This window comes from Canis aureus, chromosome 37, assembly GCF_053574225.1.
Source record: "Canis aureus isolate CA01 chromosome 37, VMU_Caureus_v.1.0, whole genome shotgun sequence".
Lineage (NCBI taxonomy): Eukaryota > Metazoa > Chordata > Mammalia > Carnivora > Canidae > Canis > Canis aureus.
In genome coordinates, this window is record NC_135647.1 from 8,395,942 (window position 1) to 8,409,952 (window position 14,011).

General features: G+C 37.7%; 1 long non-coding RNA gene across 28 annotated transcripts in view; it reads left to right on the forward strand.

Annotated features, from left to right (window-relative positions):
* LOC144306781 (uncharacterized) overlaps positions 1-14,011 on the forward strand; it is a 350,851-nt gene that overhangs the window by 104,854 nt on the left and 231,986 nt on the right. For 15 of the 28 annotated variants that reach the window (XR_013373844.1, XR_013373854.1, XR_013373855.1 and 12 more), the window contains exons 3-4: positions 4,899-4,964; positions 7,278-7,300. This is a non-coding gene — a long non-coding RNA (uncharacterized LOC144306781). Of the gene's footprint in view, positions 1-4,898; positions 4,965-7,277; positions 7,301-7,320; positions 8,154-14,011 lie in introns of those variants that run through there. The other 13 variants (XR_013373846.1, XR_013373845.1, XR_013373848.1 and 10 more) reach the window with 2 other exon arrangements.

Here is a 14,011-nt window from a genome sequence, read left to right on the forward strand (position 1 = left end):
GAAGATTTTAAAAGCACACCAACAAAAGCAAATACACTTTAATGCTACCCTACCCCCACCCTCCAATTCTCACAAGTACAGGTCCTGTAGGGTTAGCTGAACTCTGGGTTTTATTATTTTCCTCTCTCTTTTCTTTCTCTAAAAAAATGCATGGAAAGTAAAAGTTTATTGGGGGCAAGAGGCTCAATGACAATTTTTCTCTCCAACAAATTAATCTTGCATAACCTGCATTATAAAGGCTATTTTTAAAAAGAGGAGGAAATAATCATTGGAGCCTTATTTGGAACTCTTGTGGGTTTGAGTTCACATTTGCACCAGCCAGAGATTTTCAATTAGCAGTGCCTTAGAAAGCAGGGACCCCTGCCTTTGTCAGTGTCCTGTGGAAGAAGAAGAGCAAATAGATTGGAAATGGTCTTATGGCTCAGGCTCCTGGGAAAATGTAACAGGTGTTACAGCTCAGCTGGGTGTGAGATTTATGAAAAAAGCCCACTCAGACTTTGCCCATAGAATTCTGCTTTCTAGCCAGGGCTTCAAGTAGGAAGAAACTAATGACTTCATTACCATCTCAATTCTGGGAAATGCTTGGTCCAGACCTGAATCATTAAAGGAAAGGTATAGCACTCTGGGTGACCTTGCGAGATCAAAATGTTATTTAGAGCAATTCCATTAGTCAGAGCCATAAACCTGAAAGAACACACCCTTTGGGAATAAGGCTTTGGCCATAAATGAGAAAACAAAAACAAAAACAAAAACAAAAGTCCATACAGAAAAGGAGGGAGAAAGAAGAAGAAGAAAAAAAAAAACCAACCCAGATTCTGTAATCATCATGCCATACTATTTCCCCCAGTCTCTTTGAAAAGCCTCCACTTCCAGCACTTCTTCCCCCTCACTCTTGTTGTGACACATTAAATGGCTCTTGTCGCTTTCCCATTTCCAGTGGATTATAATTGGGGGGTGAGGTAGAAGCCAGGAATGATGTCAAATTTCCAAGCAGAAGAAGGTGAAATAAATCTCTTCAGTCCAAATAGTACTTAATAGTGCTGACAGTAGTACTGCTTAACTGGTAGCAATTAACAGTAAATTTTTTATTAGATAATTGCCTCTTTCATTCATCTGCAGTGGGAAAAATGCAGCACAGGGGAGTCTGTCTCCTGTCCTGTTTATCCCTGCAAACAATCCTGCGTGGTCATTGTGTTGCATTTTTATTTTACATTGCTACTCCGCGGAAAAAGGACTTGGTCAGTGGAAATGCAATTTCAGTAACCTTCTCATGCTGTATTTATCTCTAAATGTCAGTCCCCTGGTGGGGGGGTGTCCTCCACTCCCATATGACTCATTTTTATTATGCTCCCACATGTTCTGCTTTTCAGAACACCTTTGAGGGGAAAAAAAAAAAGCAAGTCAAAAGATAGATTGTTTATAAGGCCAAAGCTTTGAGGCTGTGAACTTGCTTCAGAAAAGCTGGGTGCTCCTTGCTACACCCCCATCCCTGAGAAAAAGAACTTCATATTTAAGTCACCAATCAGTTTCTCTTATAAAGTGTGTAGTATGTGATGTGGTGGTGCCTTCTTGGTAGAGCTGAGGCCCTCTATGTCCTGGGGGATATGCTGACCTTTGAACCGCAGCTAGTCACCAAGAAAGCATTAGGCTGGATTGTTCTGACTCTATAGGCATTAAAGCCAAATGGGATGACAGCGTTTAAGCAAAGTAATTTGGATGACGGAGGGCAACAAATACTGGTGAGTATAGCAAAATTGCCAATTAAGGGTTGGAATGCTTGATCATCATATACCAAGGTAGGGTCTGCCCATCACTGCAAGTATTAATTAGGGTTGTAATATAATTTGGGGCTTATTGTAGGAACCATGAAGTAGCCTATGTAGTGGTCAAAACAAATTGTTTATGATGTTTGGGCATTATTTCATGATGTTTGGGCTTTAGGTTAGAGATAGAATTTTCCTGAAAGAAATGTTAGACAGTAGAATATATTGCTAAAGAACTATGTCAAAGGAAATCTTGTAGAGATTTATTGGCATACCTGTAACATTCCTCGACTTCCCTTTGAAAATCTTACTTCAATTTCTCTTGTTCAATGTAAACATATATGGATAGGAAGGTATAAGAATCTTACATGAGTGTTACCATTTATAAATTAATTTCACCCACCTCTTCACACCAGTCCTTACAGGTAGAAAAGTGAGGAAACTAAGCTTCGAGAATGTGTTACACTTAAAACCAGATCTCCTGGCATTTGGTCTCGTACCCCTGCATTGCCCTTACTCTTGAGGACAGTCTGGTCTTTGGTCACGTTGGCCATCTATGATTCTGATATCATCTTAAAATACTTAGCACAGTTTCACACAATCTCTAATAAATTCTTTATGATGAAGGTAAGAAAAAAATGCCTTAAAAACAGTTTTACTTACTGTTTTCTTACTTACAGTATTCCTTTAGACCCCGAAGCAGGATTTTAAACTAGAAAGTGGTTAGAGGTTATTATTAAGGGCACCTGAGCATTAGTGATTCATTAAAAAAAAAAATCAACAACAACAATAACCCTTAAAGATTCAATGCAGTATATAAATAATAGGACCTTTAGTTTCAATGGCTGAGGAACTAACAGGTAGGGTGGTTAAGGAGGAAAATGTTATAATTGCAAAAGGAAAGTCTGGAAGCTACCCTACTGGGAAGTACACCCTGAAAATGACCATTATTACTTTATCTTCCCTACTTCTGGCTGTAGAAATGAAAATAACCTTGGTGCTCTGTGAACAATCAAGAGCCCTGGGAAATTTGATCTAAAGTCTTTGCTGAGTTAGCAGAAAGCAGTCCCAGGGGTAAACACCCTTGCCTGGGTTGTTAAATCCCCAATGAAGAAAAAAGCTGCAGGAGTTTGGACAACTTTTGAAGCTGCCAAGGGAATTATGTAACTATGGATAAGATACAAATGGGGGAAAAATGCCAGAGAGAAAGAAAGAAAAAAAAGAAAGAAAGAAAGAAAGAAAGAAAGAAAGAAAGAAAGAAAGAAAGAAAGGAGGAAAGAAAGGAAAGAAAGAAAGAAAGAAAGAAAGAAAGAAAGAAAGAAAGAAAGGAAGGAAAAAAGAAAGAAAAAGAAAATTTGAACTAGGAAAATAGTAACGCAAAGCTGAGGTAAAATCTGGTTATAATAAGATTAATGAATTAGGGTCCCAACTAAATAACAGTAATAATTGCTGATTCCTAGCCACTGCATTACCACAAGAAAAATAGAGATAAGTAAAATAAATAAGATAGTCCTCCCTACTCTGAGGGAGGTAAATGAAGGTTTGTAAAGCATTAAAAATTGCACAGCACTGTACCAACACAGAGGATTAACTCCTCGTTGTGTATTAGGATGAGCTTCAGATTGGATTTTGCAGATCATCTTGCAAATACTCTGACACTCATCCATGGACTAAGAGACTTGAAGCTTGTCCAAAATGAACGTGCAAGGATTGCAATGTTAACAAGAAGGTCATGAGACATGGGCGCCATTCCTGAGCTTCCTAATGTTTCGGGCCAGTCATGGAACCTTCCTGCTGCATCATAGAGACCACAGATCTGAAATACAGAGTAAGCTGTCCCGGCATGAGGATCACTTGGCCAAATCATAAAAGTGAAAACAGTATCAATATGAGATTCTTGACAATTTTATTTTTGCTAATGATGTGCCATTAAATAGTGGGAAATGATGCTACTGGCCGATTATTGCCTTCTGATTTTTAGAAGTAGGTGTGAGCTTTTTTTTTTTTTTTTAAGGTATTACTTTATTTTCAGCTGGCATGCTTAATCCAAGTTGGTTTTTATTTTAGAAGTTGGCAGAACCAGGAACTGTGCTATGTTATTACTAGATATTATTTCTCTGTTGGAATTTTGGTGAGATAATATAATGAGTGTTTGCCATTTAGTCCTCCTTTGTGCATATTTTATCCTTACTTGCCAATATTAATGGTAAAACAATAAAATCAAACTGCAGTTTTAGTCTAATATCCATTTTATGTTATTTGACATAACTTTTCTACAGTTAATATTAGCTCAGATAATGAGGCACAAAGATAAGATTACTTGATATTTACATAGTGCCTTTTCCTCTGAGGATTACAAAGTGGAGGTTTAAAAGGCTTATTAAATTTATATTCCTTTGCAGGTGTAGTGCAATATTGTTAATCCTATTTTAGGGATAGGTAGACTGAGGTACAGAAGTTAGGAAGTTGCATCCAATATTTTAGGTCCTCATAATTATTTTAGTTGGTTTCTTAAACAACAAAATTTTTTTTCAGAGTTTTTTTCCATGAATTAAGGGGAAACTAGGTTATTTTTACATGTCTGGTTTTAGATTTTCCATTAAAAAAATTGTGACAAGATGGTAGGAAGAGTGACAAGTCAAAAATCTTTGGAGTAAATAGTCACGTTATTAGTTATTAAAAGCCAACAGATGTTTGAGTTTGAATAACCCAATACATTCATATTGTGTGTTGTATCTCACAGGTGCTAAATGTCTCATGAGTGGTTACTTTTGTGGGCAGTACTGATGAATTACATTCAGCAGGAGTTCTATGTATACTAATTTCTAGGAAATATCACTGTTCCTTGGATATGCCCTCACAAACTGATTTTTATGTTATTTGCTATATGAGAGGCCGTATGTAAAGAGATCACACTGTGCCTGATGAATAGGAAGTGTTAAATATGGTCTTCATGTGTCTTACTAGCGCAATTTCGGATTCTCTTTCCATTCTGAATCTGCTAAGGCCCAGGACTGGAAAACTGAGAGCAGAATTCTAGCCACCCTTGACGAATCCTGTAGTCAATGGGAGTGGGATTGGAAAGACCATTTCTTTGAATTTCTTTCCCCCTAACTCCATTTCTCTTTTCTGCAGCTTGGTGTAAACTGGCCATTTTAATTGCCTCTCTAGACGGTCTCCAGTTGATACATTCTTGGCCTGGTAAGACATTACAAACCCAATACATATCATCAGAAGATGTGAATATATACCCAGTATCTTTAGAAGAAAAATACTTTCTCAAAGCATGGCATGGTGGGGGTCAGAGGAGAGAATTCCATAAAATTTCAATGTAGATTTCATGTACTCTCATTACACTCACAATAAGATAACTATGTGAGGAGAAGATATGGTAATTAGCTTAACTCTAGTAAAAGCTTCACCATTTATATCAAATCATCATGCTGGACATCTTAGATAAATACAATTTTTATTTAAAAACTGGTCATATACAAGAAATCTTTTAAAACTATGAGATTTTCTGTACCCAGTTGTCCTTTTTTTTTTGTTTTGTTTTAATTATTATTATTTTTTTTTATTGGTGTTCAATTTACTAACATACAGAATAACACCCAGTGCCCGTCACCCATTCACTCCCACCCCCCGCCCTCCTCCCCTTCTACCACCCCTAGTTCGTTTCCCAGAGTTAGCAGTCTTTACGTTCTGTCTCCCTTTCTGATATTTCCCACCCATTTCTTCTCCCTTCCCTTATTTTCCCTTTCACTATTATTTATATTCCCCAAATGAATGAGAACATATAATGTTTGTCCTTCTCCGACTGACTTACTTCACTCAGCATAATACCCTCCAGTTCCATCCACGTTGAAGCAAATGGTGGGTATTTGTCATTTCTAATAGCTGAGTAATATTCCATTGTATACATAAACCACATCTTCTTTATCCATTCATCTTTCGTTGGACACCGAGGCTCCTTCCACAGTTTGGCTATAGTGGCCATTGCTGCTAGAAACATCGGGGTGCAGGTGTCCCGGCGTTTCATTGCATTTGTATCTTTGGGGTAAATCCCCAACAGTGCAATTGCTGGGTCGTAGGGCTTATTTGCAGATGCAAATATATATACATGGTCTCTATCTGTCCATTTGCTTCCTCTAAGAACTGTGGAGATATTAATATTTCAAATGTTTGTTTGGAAAACTCACCACTTAATTCATGTTTTACCCAAATGAACTAAGTTTTGCTTAAGTGATTTTTTTTGGATTAGCTTTCTAAGATTACTACTGAAATAGTAACCCATTCCTGTGTCTAGATGTGGATCCAGTTCTTCCAGCGTCATTTTCTATGTATGATTATTTGGTGTAGACAGAAGAAAAAGCTGGGAATTAACAAATTCAGAATAACACATTCTAGGAAACAATGAAAAGTCATAATAACGGAAATTCAGCAATATAGATAGAGTCAGTTATAATGGAAGGTTTCCATATTCGAAGAAGACATGCTGAGGTATATGTGAATTAATGTGAGTTTTGCCACGGGCAAAGTTGGCAAAGGCTATCACCTTCTTAGAGCATCCCTTTTGATGATAGAGAGTAGTAAAGAGATAATATCATACCTACTGCAAAACCACACCATGTGTAGAAAAGACCATGTAACTTGCAATAGGGTGCTCTGGCCTACAGTTCTAGCTTTGCACTCACTGGCTCTGTAATCCTGGAAAGATACTTTTTGAACCTTGGAAATATACTTTATTTGAAGTACTATCCTTTATTTTCCCCATCTCTCACTTGGGGAAAATAATTCCTATTTATCTCAAAGGGATTGGGGGAATAAATGTACCATATTGTACTATGATGTACTGTATAAAATGTGTTACCATTACTATATGATTTTGGATTCAAACATGAGAAGTAGTTACCAAAAGGTGCAAGGTAATTAATGTTTGCTATCAAATATGGAAAAATGATTTTATTCCAGTATATTTTATAGATTTGCATATTTTAAAAAAGATTTTATTTATTTATTTATGAGAGACACACAGAGAGAGAGAGGCAGAGACATAGGCAGAGAGAGAAGCAGACTCCATGCAGGGAGCCTGATATGGGTCTCGATCCCGGGACTCCAGGATCATGCCCTGAGCTGAAGGCAAACGCTCAACCACTGAGCCACCCAGGTGTCCCTGATTTGCATTTTTTTTCTCACATAGCTTGCAGATTGTTCCATACCTAGTTACCAATAATTGCTTCATCTAGGACGGAAAATTAATATCCTTCAGATTTGCAGATATTTACTTTCCATAAGAGAAAAACAGAATTGGCTCCTGAGAACAGAAAACCATCTGGGGGTAAGAAGTGCTCTTATTGGCCTCACCCCATTAAGCCCCAACTGGTCTCCTGATCAGGGCAACTTGAGAAATGGATACCCCAGTATGTGACAGCATCCATGCATAGAAAGTGAACAATCTTATCCCTAAACTTTTAACCTAAGTAGACTCAACACTGTATTCTAATGTATTTCTAGGTTGTTCTGCTCCATGCCAACTGGTACGTATGAAGGGGCTCATTTGTGTGTGTGTGTGGGGGGGGGTGGATAAAGTTCTTATCTCTTAACTGAAAATTCTTATGGCATTTTTAAAAGTTTATTTAAATAATCTTGACAGCCAATGAGGGGCTCAAACTCATGACCCCAAGATAAAGACTTGCATGTTCTTCCAACTGAGCCAGCCAGGCATCCCTCTCAAGGCATTTTAAAATGTTCTCTTCTTACTACACTTATCACACATTTCCTTAAATTCTAGTTGTCTAAGCAACTGCCTTTTCATCTACATTAAACTGACTTTATATTATGGAGTCAGACAGTTCTGTCTCTATCACTTGCCAACTGAAGGATCTTGAGCAAATTACTTAAATACCTTGAGCCTGTTTCTTTATCTGTGAAACAGAAATAATATTCCCAAGCTCAAAATGCTGTTGTAAGAATTAGATGGAATAAAGTGTGTAAAATATAGTACCTTTGTCATTTAATAATATCAACTTTTTTTTCTTGAAAGCAGCATCATATTTCTATCTCCTCAGCATCTCAATCATGCAGACTCTCCATAAATGTTTGTTAAATCAAAGAGTGGTGGTGACTTCTAGTGATCCCCATCTGTACAATGATAGTATTCATCTCTTAGTTAAGAAAGGACTACCATGGTGAGACGGTTGCGGTTGCTCTTTGACTGCACCATGGCTTCTAGCTTTACTGACTCCATGGACACTCTAGATTTGACAATCTAGTTTTTACTGAAGACTTCAACAAGCCTGGCACCAGTGAAGCAGACATGGAGGAGAAAGCCACTGTGTCTCTTGGAACTGGAAAACTAAGAAGCAGCAGTGAGAACTCTGAAAATACCAAGTAAGTGTTGGTCATGAGGAAAACAAAACACACTCACCCAATGGCATTGACTGCAGCGCCATCTGAAATAAACATCTGACATAGGCTAAACTCAAGTTTGTTTACATAATCCCAGCACTGGACTCACCATCCACCGTTCAATAAGCACCAAATCCTTCCTCTAAAAGCATGGTCCTTCTAACACCATTCAAGAAAGAGGGTACAAATTTGGAGATTCCATAAATTTCATAAGACTCAGGACTGTCTCAAGATTGGTCTTGTAAAACAGGAATCCCTGCTTTAGAGTTTTGGAGAGCTCATTCTTAAAATTCATGGAAACTGGTGGAGGTAAATCCATCAAAGTCTTTTGCAAAGTAATCAACACACTTTCTCCAAATTTTCATATGAAGCCTAAAGAGACAAAAATGAAATCACAGTGGTAGAGCTCACTTTGTGGGTAGAAAGTGTGGAATAGAGAATGAGATGTGAAGGTTATGTGAAAAGCATGCATGCTCATATATGTCCCATTGCCCAACTGACTTCATAAATCTTCTCTGACCTTTGGCTTCTATTTTCCCTTCTCCAAACAAAATACTTGTAAAATCTCAGGAATCCCTTCAATAGAGAACCACAATTGTCCTTAATAAAAACTACAGTAGAAGAATAATGGGAATATATGATGCCTGCTGTGATCTGACACTATAGACCTTGGTTTGAGTTTTGGATAGGTCATTAAGGTAGTCAGATTAATGGAGAAAAGGAGAACCATCAATGTAGAGCATTTGATTCCAAGTGGAATGTTCTAGCGTTATGATACCGCAGTCATTCTCACCATCTTTAAATAGAACCAAAACTTACTCTCAGTGAATGGTTAGCATTCTTCTCAGAATGATCAATGGTGTGTGATTAAAACAGTTGTACAGGCCGTTGCTTCCATACTCACTTAGGGAAGAACAGAGTACCCTAAAGGGAAGTCAGAGGACCTATAGGGCACAGTGTCCCAACTTTGAAGCCAGGATCCAAGTACTAACTGTCTCTATTTGATCATCTTTTAAAACTAGCTTAACTACCCAATGAATGCCCCGATCTGTTTATTTTTTTCATCAGAGCCTCAATTGTAGAATCATCTCAGCTGAAGTGTCTAATGTCTAAGAATGTCTTTTCTTTCTTTCTTTTTTATTTCTTTTCCTATTTCAAATTCTGCATAAGATCTTCTCTAGTTTCTTAACCTGTCTGCCTTATATGGCCTCATCAGCCAAGGACAGGTCCTACTGAGAGCCTCTGACTTTAGGATACTTCCTATGTTCCAGCCTCCCATTCTCATGGCTAGTTCGCCTTCTTCTAGGGGAAACCTCTCTATATTCTTGCAGCAAGTGCATGGTCCTCCTGCTAGACTTGGGTCCATTTCTCTTTGGGTGCAGAGAAACATACTTTCAATTTTGAAAAGCTAAGTGCTGGTATTCCCTCCTCTATCCCAGAGGCCTACATCTACTAGAAGCTAAGTGATTGAAGTTCTTGGGAGGCCAGGGAAAACCTGCATCTAGGTATGACATGAGTCCATTGGCAAGATTTTTTTTTTTTAAGATTTTATGTATTTACTCATGAGAGATACAGAGAGAGAGGCAGAGACACAGGCAAAGAGAGAGAGAGGCAGGCTCCATGCAGGGAGCCTGACGTGGGTCTCGATCTCGGGTCTCCAAGATGACACCCTGGGCTGAAGGCAAGCGCCAAACTGCTGAGCCACCCAGGCGTCCCCATTGGCAAGATTTTTATAAGGTAGCAGCCACAAGAGAAATGATGGGGAATCATTACGGCAGTTTGTGATTCTGTGAAGTTGTTTGGCATCCTGAGGTTTATGCCTGATAATTATTGATCTTTTCATTTCCTTTGAATGATTATGCAAAGTATATCTTTTGAGATAGCTGAAATAACATGAAACTGCTACATATTTTAGCGATAATACTAAAATTTTAAAAAATAAATATCATAATAAATGTATTCTTAATATCAATTAACTAACAATAGGACTCACTATTAACTAGCAATACATCTTTTAATTTCTTATAATAATTAACATTTACCACTTGCTTGCCTTGTACTGTAGTAAGAACATCACACACAGTAACTCATTTAATATTCATAATAAGCCCTTGTGGCTATTATTTTTACTTTCTTTTCCAGATTAGGAAACCGAAGTGTATACAGTTGAAACAAAATGACCAAGATCTTGCCCTCATGAAAGTTGACGAGTGGGGTACCAAATTGAGGCATTACAATTCCAGAGCTTGTCCTCTGAATCTCTGGGTGACTGATAAGCAGGCAGCAATTCCAAAAGGGTGATTTCTGTACTAAGGAAATTTATAGGGCACCCCGGGTGGCTCAGTGGTTTAGTGCCTGCCTTCAGCCCAGAGCCTGATCCTGAAGATCCAGGATCGAGTCCCATGTTGGGCTCCCTGCATGGAGCCTGCTTCTCCCTCCCTCTGTGTCTCTGCCTCTCTCTCTCTCTCTGTGTGTCTCTCATAAATAAATAAATAAATAAAATCTTTAAAAAAATAAAGAAATTTATACCACACAAAATACAGAGAGATGGGAAAAAGGAAGTCTATGCCTTTGTGACTTGTGTGCCTATAATCTTTCCTCCCATGGTTTTACTGAGATATAGTTGACATATAACATGTGTACAACATCATGATTTGATATATGCACAATGATTATTGTGAAATAAAGTATACATTGCAAAATGACTACCACGATAAGTTTGATTCATATCTATCATCTCACACCATTGCATTTTTTTTCTTGTGATAAGAAATTTTAAGTCCTACTCTTTTAGCAGCTTTCAAATACACTAAACAGCATTGTAACTATAGTCTGTGCTGTACATTAATTAAGCTGTAATTAATAAGTCTAGAACTTATTTATCTTACAACTGAAAGCTTGTACCTTCTGACTATCTTTACCGCTTTCCCCCACCCCAAAACCCCCACCTCTGGCAACCACCAATTTACCCTCTCTTTCTATGAATTTAGTTTTCTTAGATTTCACATATAAGTAAGATATTACAGTATTTGTCTTTCTCAGACTTATCTCACTTAGCATAATGACCTCAAGGTCCACACATGTCCCAAATAGTACCATTTTCAGCATTTTCTTCTATAGCTGAGTAATATTCTTATATATGAGAATAAGTGATATTTATATACATATGTATATATGAGTATATAGTATATGTATATCACATTTTCTTTATTCATTTATCCATCAATTGAAACCTACTATTTCCATGTTTCGGCTATTGTAAATGATGTTGAAATGAACATGGTGATGCAGATATCTCTTTGAAAGAGTGATTTCATCTCCTTTGGGTGTATTCCTAGAAGAGGAATTGGTGGATCATATGGTATTTCTATTTTTAGTTGTTTTTTTTTTTTTGAGGAAATTCCATACTGTTTTTCAGAGCGGCTGCACCAATTTACATTACACCAACGTGCACAATTGTTCCCTTTTATCTACATCCTTGCCAATACTTATTATCACTTATATTTTGATAATGGCCGTTCTAACAGGTGTGAAGTGATATCTCTCGGTGGTTTTGATTTGTATTCCCTTGATAATTAGGATGTGAGCCCATTTTCATGTATCTGTTGGGTATTAGGATGTCTTCTTTGAAAAAAAACAAAAAGGATGTCTTCTTTGGAAAAAATGTCTATTCAGATACCCATCCCATGTTTTAATAGATTTTTTTTTACTATGGAGTTGTATGAATTCTTTATATATCTTGAATATTAACTCCCTACACCTTATCAGATACATGATTTGCAAATATTTGCTTTCATTTGGTAGATTTCCTTTTCATCTTGACGGTTTCCTTTGCCGTGCAGAAGCTTTTTAGTTTGATGTAGTCCCTCTTGTTTATTTTTACTTTTGTCATCTTTTGCTTTGGGTGTCAAATCCACAAAGTCATCTCCAAGGAGCTTGCCACCTATGTGTTCTTATAGGAATTTTATGGTTTTCAATTTTCTTTTACTCATACAGGAGTTTCAGAACTCTGGGGTTGAGAAGTCCATATTACTGAAGGAAGGATTCATTACAGATCTCTACTCCTGGTGATCCTTGGGTGGCTCAGCGGTTTAGCGCCTGCCTTTGGCTCAGGGCGTGATCCTGGAGACCTGGGATCTAGTCCCGCATCGGGCTTCCTGCATGGAGCCTGCTTCTCCCTCTGCCTGTGTTTCTGCCTCTGTGTCTCTCATGAATAAATAAAATGTTAAAAAACAACAACAACAAATCTTTACTCCTCATCATATCGGGATATTTAAGCACAGTGTCACTTGAATGAGAACATAATGTCATTTACATGAACTGCCACGTGATCACTCCGCCCCACACTGGGCCATAGTGCTCTGAGAAGCAGATCATGAAATGTATATGTAGAAGAGGGCAGGGAATCCAAACCGGGGCAGAAGTACACTTAGGTGACTAAAGCAACAATATCAGGTGGCAAAGGAAAAGAACCTGAGCAGTGAGAATATGTTTGGAGACCTTGAACACATCCTGGAATCTTAAAATTCCTATTTGCTTGGAGGAAGGGATTGTTTTGAAGAACAGAAAACTGGCTTTCTTTTTGATTCTGCATATACAAAGACACTTCCTGAAGAGCGTGTTTACTCCTTTCACTTTCTCCTCAATTTGCAGATGAAGATGATTTTTTTCTTAGATATGTAATTTTGAATTAACACCACCTGTCCTCACCCCAAATTGGTTTCCGTTTTTCCCTGTATCCTCTAAATACCTCCACTAATATATCCCACCATGTATAATGACATACTAAAAATAGGTTTGTGCTCTATTTGGAAAGCATGATCCTAAAAATTTTAATTACATCTGATTGTGTTGTTACCAGGTCACATCCTCCTTTTGTGTGACACTTAGATGTTGGAGGGGAGAATGTGTGTCATCTAGAGAGGAAGAGCTGATATGTACAGCTGTAGACCCTCAGCACAAATCAGATCCTGAACCTGAGCAGTAGGAATATTCTGGTTGGACACAAAATTGGAGAAAAAACATTGATCAAAATGACAAAATTACAAATGTGTATTTCTAGTCTATCTTAAGTAAATTTTCATGGCTTACAACTGTTATCTAATTTTTATGCATTCCGAAGTGGTTGGATTTCAGGTTAGAAGAAGTAACTATATTCCCTTTCAAAATTTCCAGAATAACAGATCACCAGCTATCTATTATGTATGTATATATATATGTATGCGTATGCGTGTATTATGTGTAATCACTTACCCTCTTTTCCCAGTCCTGGACTCAGGAAGAAATGTTTTTAGAGAAAGGAAAAGGACTTCAAAGAAAAAATCCTTTGAATTCCAGCAAGAATTTGATTTAATATGAAGCAGAAAGGCCATTTAATATTTTTTTTGAATTTGATATGATTGTCACGAAGCCACTGTTTAGTAAATGCAAAAATTCTACCTACTTTGATTTTGCATATTTGTTCATTGTCTTTAGATGGAAACTGAGGTAGAAGTTTGAATGGGATTTGAACACTGGCTATTCAACATATACTGTGTTTTCTTGCTCATTAGTTCATGCATGTGAATAGAAAGCTAGTCACTTTCCACAACATGTGGTCACACTGATATTCCATTGTGTATATTACACTTGTGGAAGCCTTTTTAAAACTCTCAGCAGGGCAGTCTGGGTGGCTCAGCGGTTCAGTGCCTGCCTTCGGCCCAGGGCGTGATCCTGGAGACCCAGGATCGAGTCCCACATTGGGCTCCCTGCATGGAGCCTGCTTCTCCTTCTGCCTGTGTCTCTGCCTCTCTCTCTCTCTGTGTCTCTCATGAATAAATGCATAAAATCTTTTTAAAAAA